Below are 9465 nucleotides of genomic sequence, written 5' to 3'. Positions count from 1 at the left end.
CACATGCGGCTCTTTGGCCCCTTTAGTGTGGCTCTTCCTAAGCCTTAGGAGTACCCTAATTAAGTTAATAACAATGTACTTACCTATATAGTTTAAGTTTAAAAAATTTGGCTCTCAAAAGAAATTTCAATCGTTGTACTGTTGATATTTGGCTCTGTTGACTAATGAGTTTGCCGACCACTGATCGAAGGGGAATGAGGTCAGTGCCCCTGGCTAAATCATCAGGTATTGCATGTTCTAAAAATGCTTGCGAGACACCGGTTGAAAACCACTGGATTACAGGATAGTTACGATTATGTGCTCTCGAGTGTGGTTACACTTCCGAAGGTCTGAAAAAGAGCTATTTCAAAAGCGTGTCACCTACCCCTGGCCCGGTGGCTCAGTTGAGCAATGTCCCAGGCACGGAAAGGTTGCCGGTTTGATTTCCCAGTCAGGGCACACACCCAGGTTGTGGGTTTGATCCCTGGTCAGTGTGTGTACATACGGAAGGCAACCGACCATTGTTTCTCATATCAATGTTTCTCTCTCTCCTCTCTAAAATCAATAAAAACATTCTTTAAGTGTGTTACCTAGATGCACAATAAACAATGGACAGTGCTTGCTTCAGGCAAAGATAAACCTTTTACTAAACAAGTTTTAGGCCTGGGGTGTGACTCTTCACCATGATCCGCCCGGTTAGGAATTTATGAATAGATCACCCTGTGAGGTTACTTTCAGTCAGACCTATTACAGCACCCCTTTTCATCCATAGTAACTACTATGTGAAATAAAGGTTAGTCCTGCGCTTGGAACTGAAAGAAAAGTTGGAGAGGGCACTTAGACACTGAATGGACCTCTATTTGCCAGACCCATGCTATGCATTTTAAAAAATATATTTTTATTAATTTCAGAGAGGGGGAAAAAGAAAAACATCAATGATGAGAGAGAATCATTGATCTGCTGTCTCCTGCACACCCCTCACTGGGGATTGAGCCCTCAACCCAGGCATGTGCTCTGACTGGGAATCCAACCATGACCTCTGGTTCATAGGTTGATGCTCAACCGCTGAGCCACGCTGGCCAGACCTTGCTATGCATATTTCATTGATTGGGTACTGCTCACCTCAGCTCTTTGAGAGTGCATTATCATCTCTTTTTATGGATGAGGAAACAGATTCAGTAAGATTAAGTCTCTTGCCCAAAGTATCACACCAGATACAAGTTGGATTCAAACCGGGGTTAATCTGGCTGCTTCTAGACCACCCCTCCCCTTCCCCCTGAATCCACAGCTTAGCAACCCCTGTCAAGTTGGTCTATCACTGTGAGCCTCAGTGACCTGTTTGTGATAACCCTGACTCCCTTATAGTGTTATACGCACTGAATAAGAAAGTGAAGGTGAAACCCTTTACAGCTGATAATGCTGAAATCCTTTTACAACTGATAACACTTATGCAAATGCAAAGTATTGTTGCTAAGGAGAGGAAGTGGGTGTCCTGATAGCAGCCTCCTTGCCCTCCCTGGAAGATGAAAAACTTGGGAGCGAATAGCCAAGCAATGACTCCAGGGAGACGGACATCCTAGGTTTGTTCTCTTCGCTCTAGTGGCCCAGGGACTATAGGAGCTGGACCGAGGTAGGAAGGGAGTGTAGGAGGGGAGGTGGGCCCAGGGAGGGCGAGAGAGGGCTTAGTCAGGTCAAGGCCTAGAGCTCCAAACTGGACTTTGAAGTGTCTGATAGTATCTTTTCTTTCTCTTCCAGTTTTGTTTTTTTAAATAGTAATTTTATTGAGGATTTAGCAGGGATGTGGTAGTTTCAGAGGCAGGACGGCAGGACGGGAAAGACAAGGATTTAATGAGCTGTTCTTGGGAAGGCCGCCACCAGTCACCGCAGCCATGAGATTCCCTTGCTCCCCACTGGCCCCCTGCCAGACTGGGCTACCTGCGTTGTTTAACCCACTGAGGACAATGCCTAAAGCTGAGGCCTTTTCCTTCCTGGCCTTTCCTGGGAAGGGAGGGATAACAATTGAGTCTGACTGTTTATACCCAGGTGTTTGCGCCCAGAAGCCCCGGCTCTAAACCAAATACCACATGTCCATCCGGCCATCATGACAGGCCCCTCACGCAGCAGGCAGACCCCTCAGTGGCCTTCCATTCGTTCCTGGCTGTGCTGAGACCAAAGGGGCAGCCCTTGTCTTCCCCCAGCCTTTCTTTATGAACCCAACTTTGGTTTTTCTCATCTCTCCGTTTTAAAATATATATTTATTTATATTGCTTTCAGAGAGGAAGGGAGGGAGAGAGAGAGAGAGAGAGACATCAATGATGAGAGAGTATCATTGATTGGCTGCCCCCTGCATGCAACCCGGGCATGTGCCCTGACCGGAAATCAAACTGTGACCTCTTGGTTCTTGGGTAGACGCTCAACCACTGAGCCATGCCAGCTGTGCTCATCTCTCCTTTTTGATGATAGTGGAAATGCCAGGCCTCAATCCAAAACTGATATATGGGGAGAGAGAGAGAGAGAGAGAGAGAAATGGAGAGGGGTGGGGAGAGAGAGAGAGAGAGAAAGCACACCTAATTTGGATCTGGGGAAATAACCAGTATAAATATGGAGGAAAATCTAAACTCTCTAACTGATCTAAAAAGAAGTGCTGAAATCAGGGCCTGCTCCGCTGCCCAGGTAACACGCTTCTGGGGGTGGCAACATGCCACTGCACCTGGCAAGGACGTGGGTGGAACACTCCATCTGTCATCCTGTTTGCATTGACAGTTCAACAAGGAAGCCCTCCCCTCATAGAGCACAGGCCGGCCTCACCCCACTCCCTGAACTTAAACTGTCACCAAATTCCACACGGCCCCACGGAGCCAGCTTCCTGCCAGCTGTGCTACTCCGGCCACAGGCTCAGTGAAAGGTCACTCATTGTGATGACGCAGGTTCCATTGGATCGTTTTTTTTTTTTTAAATATGTTTTTATTGATTTTAGAGGGAGAGAGAGAAAAAACAACAACACATTGATTGGTCGCCTCCTATATGCACCCTGACCGGGGGTCAAACCTGTGACCCTTCAGTGCACGGGTCATCGCTCCAACCAACCGAGCCACTCCGGCCAGGGCATTGGATCTTACTCTTACCCCTGAGAAGTCTCCCTCTTCCTCTACAATGATGGCACCTTCGGAGAGTATCTCAAATGTGTTTTAAGTGAGTCCTTTCCGCTCCCAGGTGGTGTCTGCTGGGCGAGACCACCCAATTTTCCGGGTACCCCTCATGCAACATCGCCACTGCCCTTAGGCATCCCCTCACAGCCTGGCTCCAGGGTCAGAACTGCTCACTGGCCCTCACACTCCACTTAGTGGCGTGTCCCCAAAGGAGTGTTTGTGTTTTGGTGAAATTGCTTTTTCCATCTTCATGTGCCACTTCCATCTCCCTCTGACCCCACTGGGACCCTGAGGCTGACTGATAGACGCCACACTCAACTCCAACTCCCTCTTCCCTCGGACTCTGAAGCTCCCCTTGGACCCAGCATGTCACCCCTGACCCCTTTCCCTTAAGAAAGGTGTCTCCCAGGAGGCTCCTCGGGTGGGAGACCCAGGCAAGTCTGTCCTACGTGCTCCAGGGGCTCCTGCTATGGCTCAACCCCGGCTGGACATGAACCCACAGCTTACACTGAAGTGAGACCCCAGTGTGACCTGTAACCTCATGGAGGTTGTCGCCAGCCAGGCCCAAGGACTGGGAGGCCAACCCTGAGGAGGACCCAGGAACCTGGGCCCTTCTCTAGGCCATGCACACAGAGCCACGTGCAGTTCCCAGGACCCAGCGGAAGCCGAGGATCAAGCACCTTGTACACCCAGGCCCACATGTGGAAACAGCTGTTCAAACTGTAACACAACCGAGTTGATTGTGTCAGTCACTGAAGGAAAGTTGGCGTAAATAGAACTAGGAAAACCAGGCTTGTCCATCAGGATTGCCCAATGGACAAAGTAAATATTTAGTTCCAGCCCTGGAATGGTGCCCGCTAATTCCATGCTTCGCTATCATTTTTCCTTTTATTAATTCATCCTGCAAACATTTGCTGCCGCCTCCCCTCCGTGCGGCCAGTCCTGGCCTGGCACTTCCATACTCTGATGTGAACCTCAGGGGAAGGAGCAGCGGGGAGCAGAGACGGGGGAAGGCTTCACGAAGGAGTTACTTTTAAGTTGGGTTTTGCATTGATTTTTTTGTTTTTTTTGAGAGTGGAAGGGAGGGGGAGAGACAGAGAGAGAGACATCGATGTGAGCCACATCAATCAGTTGCCTCCTGCATGAGTCCCAGTGGGATTGAGCCTGCGGGATTGAGCCTGTGGAATCGAACCCAGGACCCTTCAGTCCACTGAGCCAAACCGGCTAGAGCTTAAGCTGGGTTCTGGCTGATGTGTAGACCTCGTGAGAAGAGCCACAAGGCGGGTAAGGACAGGTCTAGGGAACAGCACATGACCCCAGGGTCTGTGGGTGGCTTGGTGATTCCTGCAGCCAAGCTCCCTGTGGGCGAGGACTCCCTAGCAGCACTCAGACCAAGAGAAGCAGCGAGGACTGCAGGGTTGGCAGGCCACTCCCTGGCTGGCAAGGAGAATGCCTTTACCTTTCTAAGCCTCCGTTTCCTTCAGGAAAATGGCCGAGGATGCTGATGATCAGAGGGTGGGCTTGAGTATCAAACTGTCTGGGTCCAAATCCTACTACCTGCTGGCCCTGGGCCCCCTGATTCCTTTTCCTCATTGAATGTGGAGAAAATAGAGACGCCTGCCTCCGAAGGATTGAGAGAGGAAGCATGTCAAGTAGTTTCACCTGAGTAAATATCCGCTGCTCTTCAGGTACTGTTATGTGTGTAGAGTCAGGACCCGCAATGCCTGCCCCAGTTCTTCCAGTCCAGTATTGATTAAGGGCCTACTACGTGCTCGCTGCTGCTGCTGCTGCTGCTGCTGTCAGGGCACTGGTGCACTTGGTCCTGCAGGTTGGCCTCCCCGGGAGGCTAATGGGGTGCAGGATGTTCCTTAAGGAATGCCTCTGGGAGCAACACCAGGGGAAGGGGAAGCAGGACTGAGAAGGGGAGAAGTGAACTGCTGTGCAGGCCCAGTGCTAACCTCCACTGGCCCTACAGACCTCTGGGGCTGGAACGGCCCTTGGGAGTCCCAGTGGGTCAGTCATTGGCTGGGCCTCCCCAGAAAGGAGTGTGACCCTGAGTGAGAGGCTTCCTCTCCCTGGAGAGGCCGGCAGCTGAAGCCACCGGCTGAGGGGGCTGGGATGATGGGTGGGAGCTGGGCTGCGGGGCAGTGGTCCTGGCACCTCCAGCTCAGAGAGGCAAGAGGCAGGCAGAACCAGGGAGGTGAGGGCATGAGGGTGTGGGGGGGATAAGGACACATATGTAATACCTTAATCAATAAAGAAATATATATATATGGCAGGCAGAGAGACCCAGGGAGCAAGAATAAGAGATTTCCTTGGCAATGGCCTCTCCCAAGTTGATGAAAAACGGTAGGAAATCTACAAGCAGAGGGTCTGCTCCAACACCGCTCTGAGGTGTGCCGAGCTGCCCGCCCCACAGGAATCGCCCATTCCAGAAGGGAAGAACCCAGTGCCCAGTTTGCTATCAGTTCCTGGAAGGTGTGGTCAGCTGGAGGGAGCGGGGGATGGCCAACAGGAGGGAGTGGTGCAGTCTTGGCCCTGCTTTTGTCCACTTTTCTCTCTCGGTCTGTTTCCCTGAAGCAGGTGGGATAGGGGTAGGTCACCAAACCTAGCAAATGCAATTACAGGACACCCAGTGGAATTTCAATTTCAGATAAACAAGTAATGTTTTAGTGTAAATATGTGCCATACAATTTTGGGGATATACTTACACTAAGTAAAAATGTGTTGTTCAGCCCCAGCCTATCGTGGGTCAGTTGGTTGAGTGTCATCCTGTGCACCGTAAGGTCAAGGTTAGATTCCCCGTCGGGGTGGGTCCAGGAGGCAACCAATCAATGTTTCTCACATCAATGCTTCTCTCTCTCTCTCTCTTTCCCTCTCCCTCTCTCTAAAACCAATAAAAACATATTTTTGGAGAAAAAATTGTTGTTTATCTGAAATTGAAGTTTTTCTGGTAACCCTAGGTGGGTGCAGACCATGTGCTAGGCAGGGGAAGGCTGCCGCAAAGGCAGACAGGACAGGCCCACCCGCAGCCAGCCAGGGGCAGAGCAGTGACAGAGAGGGGGACGCATCAGAGGGCACAGGGGGAATCCTGGGAATCCTGCAGCAACTGGGCAGGGGCAGGGAAGGACTGGAGGAAAGGAGAAAAGGACGGGTCCCAGCCCAGCAGTCCCCGCAGCAGGAATGCAGACGGGGCCGGGTTGTCTCAGCCCGACTCCAACCCTGACCCCACCCACCAAGACAGGGACTAGGGATGTGAGAGTGCAGAGCAGCCCCTGGGCTCCGGTGCTGTCCTGGGCTCCTGTGCTGACAGGGAGTAGGGATGTGAGAGCTCAGCTGGGCCCCTGGGCTCCTGTGCTGTCCTGGGTGACTTTAGGCAACTCTGGCAAAGGTCAGGCTGGGAGGCCTGCTCAGTGGACCGTTCTGTGTATGGGGTTAGCGTGCTGGAGGGGAGTGTCTGAGAGGCGAGGTGGGCTCCACGAGGGTCTTGTAGTTTCTCGTTTGCATAGGAGGACAGGCGTCTGCTACTCGCCTCAGAGGTGACCCAGTGTATCGCTCCTGGGAATGCCAACCTCCACCCACGGTTCCCGGCCATCCCTGAAAGGGGCCAGTTTCCCCTACCTATCCTTCAAAATGAATCGTAATGATAACTATAAATTATTGGACACATCCCGTTGGCCAGGCTTCTTGTTTCATCTTTACAGCAACATTATGAGGTAAACGCCATCATCGTCCCCACTTTACAGATGAGAAAACTGAGGCTCGGGTGAATTAAATTACCAAAGCACCTCCCTAGCTAGTCAGCAGTGGGCGAGGACTCAAACCCAGGTCTGTGGGCTCAGGGGCCCCTGCTCCAGGAGTGCCTGTGCCCCTCTCACAGCCTGGATTTCAAAGACCTGGTAGCGCCGTGCCCCGTGTCTGCCCTTTGGTCAGGACTCTTGAAGGAAGGGCACAGGTTGGGATTTTCCCCCCTGAATCCTCAGTCCCCGGTACAGAGGAAATAACAGTGTTTGTTGAAAGACTAAATCTTGTTCCAAAATGTACTCAGATCCCTTCCCTGTCCCCCGTCCCTCTTCCTGTCGGCCCAGGCCTTGCAGAAGCCAGCACTTGGACTATGGAGAGCCTCCTGCGTGTCTGCTCTGAGCTGGGCCAGGCCGCTGAGGAAGGAACTAGCCTGTAACTCCCTCTGTCCTGTAGCCTCCCCCCCAAAGGAAGCCCCTCCCCAGGCAGGCGCCTGGGCCCCGGGACAAGTCCTTGGTCTCTAAAGGAGATAATGCCTTTGTCCCTTCTCAGATAAACAAACAGAGCCGGCTTGAAGTGTGTCCTGCAAGGTGCAGGAGCGGCGCCCCACCCATGGAGATAGGCCTGGCCTTCCTCCCAAGGTCACGGGCAGCTAGGCCCCGCGTGGTGCAGAGGCCACGCTTAGCCCATTCTGCAGGGAAGCCGTGCCTCCACGTTCAGGGTGGGACACGGCACTGCAGACCCCACCGTGCCCCTGGGCCCTCTCTTTGAACAAGGCCATCGGCTTCTCTACGTCTGCCCACCCAGAGCCCACACATAACCTCAGGGTCACGCCACACAGGGTACCAGTCACCGTGTGGTCTTGGTGACTGCTGCTTTTACAGGTCCAGGTGTCTATGTGCACGTACCACCCCTCCACCCATGACCCTGAGCCCCTATACACCCTTATACTCTTGCCCCTCCTACACTCCTCCCTCCCGCCCCTGCACGGTCAGATCTGAGCCACAGGAAGCAGGGCCAGCAAGTGTGCAAACCAAGAGCCAAGATTGGGGAAGTTTATTTTCCAAGAATCATCTAAACACACAGGGAGTATTTTCAGGCCCTGGCTCCCACCCAGATGCCAAATCTAAACAGGGGGTCAGAGGTCTGCCCGCTGGAGACACAGAGCAGCCAGTGGAGACAGGGTGGGACACGGCACTGCAGACCCCACCTGGCCCCTGGTCCGGAGGCCCGAATCCCTCAGATAAGGGCCAAAGGAGGGAGCTGGCATGGGAGCCAAGCGGGGGCAGAGAAGTGACTGAGGGTGGGCTGGGCCCTCTTTATGAACAAGGGGCCGCTGATGGCCCCCTATTATCTCTGAGCGACTGGCAGGAGCCAGAGGGGTCGGCTAAGGGTGGCGGGCAGCACTGGGGGAGTGATGTACTCAGAAGAGGAGGCTCTCAAGACCACACACCGTGAGAGGGACTGCCCATCAGTCTCAGCCTCCAGGGCGCGGGAGCCAGTTCCAGGGGGTGGCTGCCCACCGCTGGGTGACTGGCCAGGAGTGACCTTGCTGTGAGTGGTGTGCTGACGGCATTGCTCCCGCCTCCAGGTGCAGGGAGGGCAGGTGGAATGCTGGGAGGAGGCCTGAACCCTGGGCCCCGGACAAGCTGTGCCCATTCTGGCCCCCACTGGCCAGGTTTATTATTGTTTATTATTGTGGGGTCAGGGGGATGGGGGAGGGCGGTGTGCCTTCTGCCCGGGGTTGGAGAGGCCAAGGTTCCCCAGTCTCTTGCAAAGAGCTGGGACTTCCTGGTTCTGCTACCATGTTATTCACTGAATGTTGCCTTGAGGGCAGGGTCAGGGATGGGAGGTGGAGTGTAGAAGGGGCGAAGGGGAGGTTCGGACTTCTGAGAGCCCTGAGCTGGAAGGGGCGGGGGGTTGGTGTGCCACTTAGATCTTAGATCCCCTGCAGGCAGCCGTGGGAACCAAAGAGAACAGGTTCAGTGTCCACATACCCCCCGCTGACACAGGCTGCCTGCTGTTGCCATGGTGATGCAATGGCACTCTCCTCCCTGCCTGCCACCCACAGCTGTGTGGTCACCAGTGAAAGGAGGTGGGTGCTTATTCTTGGTCACGAAGAGGAAAAGGGAGGGGGAGCAGCCCTTTCTCCCTCTTCCCAGGCTTGGCTGGGGGTGGTCAGGGACTCTGCGGGGACCAGGGTCAGAGAGGGTTTGGAGGTCACCTCCTCCAACCAGCTCCCTCCCGTGACCCAGCTTCTTACTTCTCACTTCTCACACTGGGTAACGGGACCCCTGTGTGCTGCCCAGCTCATGCACCTCCCTGCAGGGAGCCCACCACCTCCAGACAGAGAGCCTGTTAGAGGTGTTCCCCACAGCACCCTGGCCCTGGCCCTGGGGGGGTGGGGGGAGGCCTCTTCACCCAGCAGGCCTGTTCTTGTCCCCTTCCCCTGGGTCTCAAGGCGCAAGCTCCTCCCAAACCCAGCCCTGCCCTGAATGATGAGGTCTGAGAGCCTGGGGCCCTCAAACCCTGGCTCTGAGGGCCTGGCCTGGCTTGGGACCCACCGGTGGGCCCTTATTTCCTTCTCCCTTGGCTT

The sequence above is a fragment of the Myotis brandtii genome, unplaced genomic scaffold (assembly GCF_000412655.1).
Source record: "Myotis brandtii unplaced genomic scaffold, ASM41265v1 scaffold120, whole genome shotgun sequence".
NCBI lineage: Eukaryota > Metazoa > Chordata > Mammalia > Chiroptera > Vespertilionidae > Myotis > Myotis brandtii.
This window is presented reverse-complemented; position numbering follows the sequence as displayed.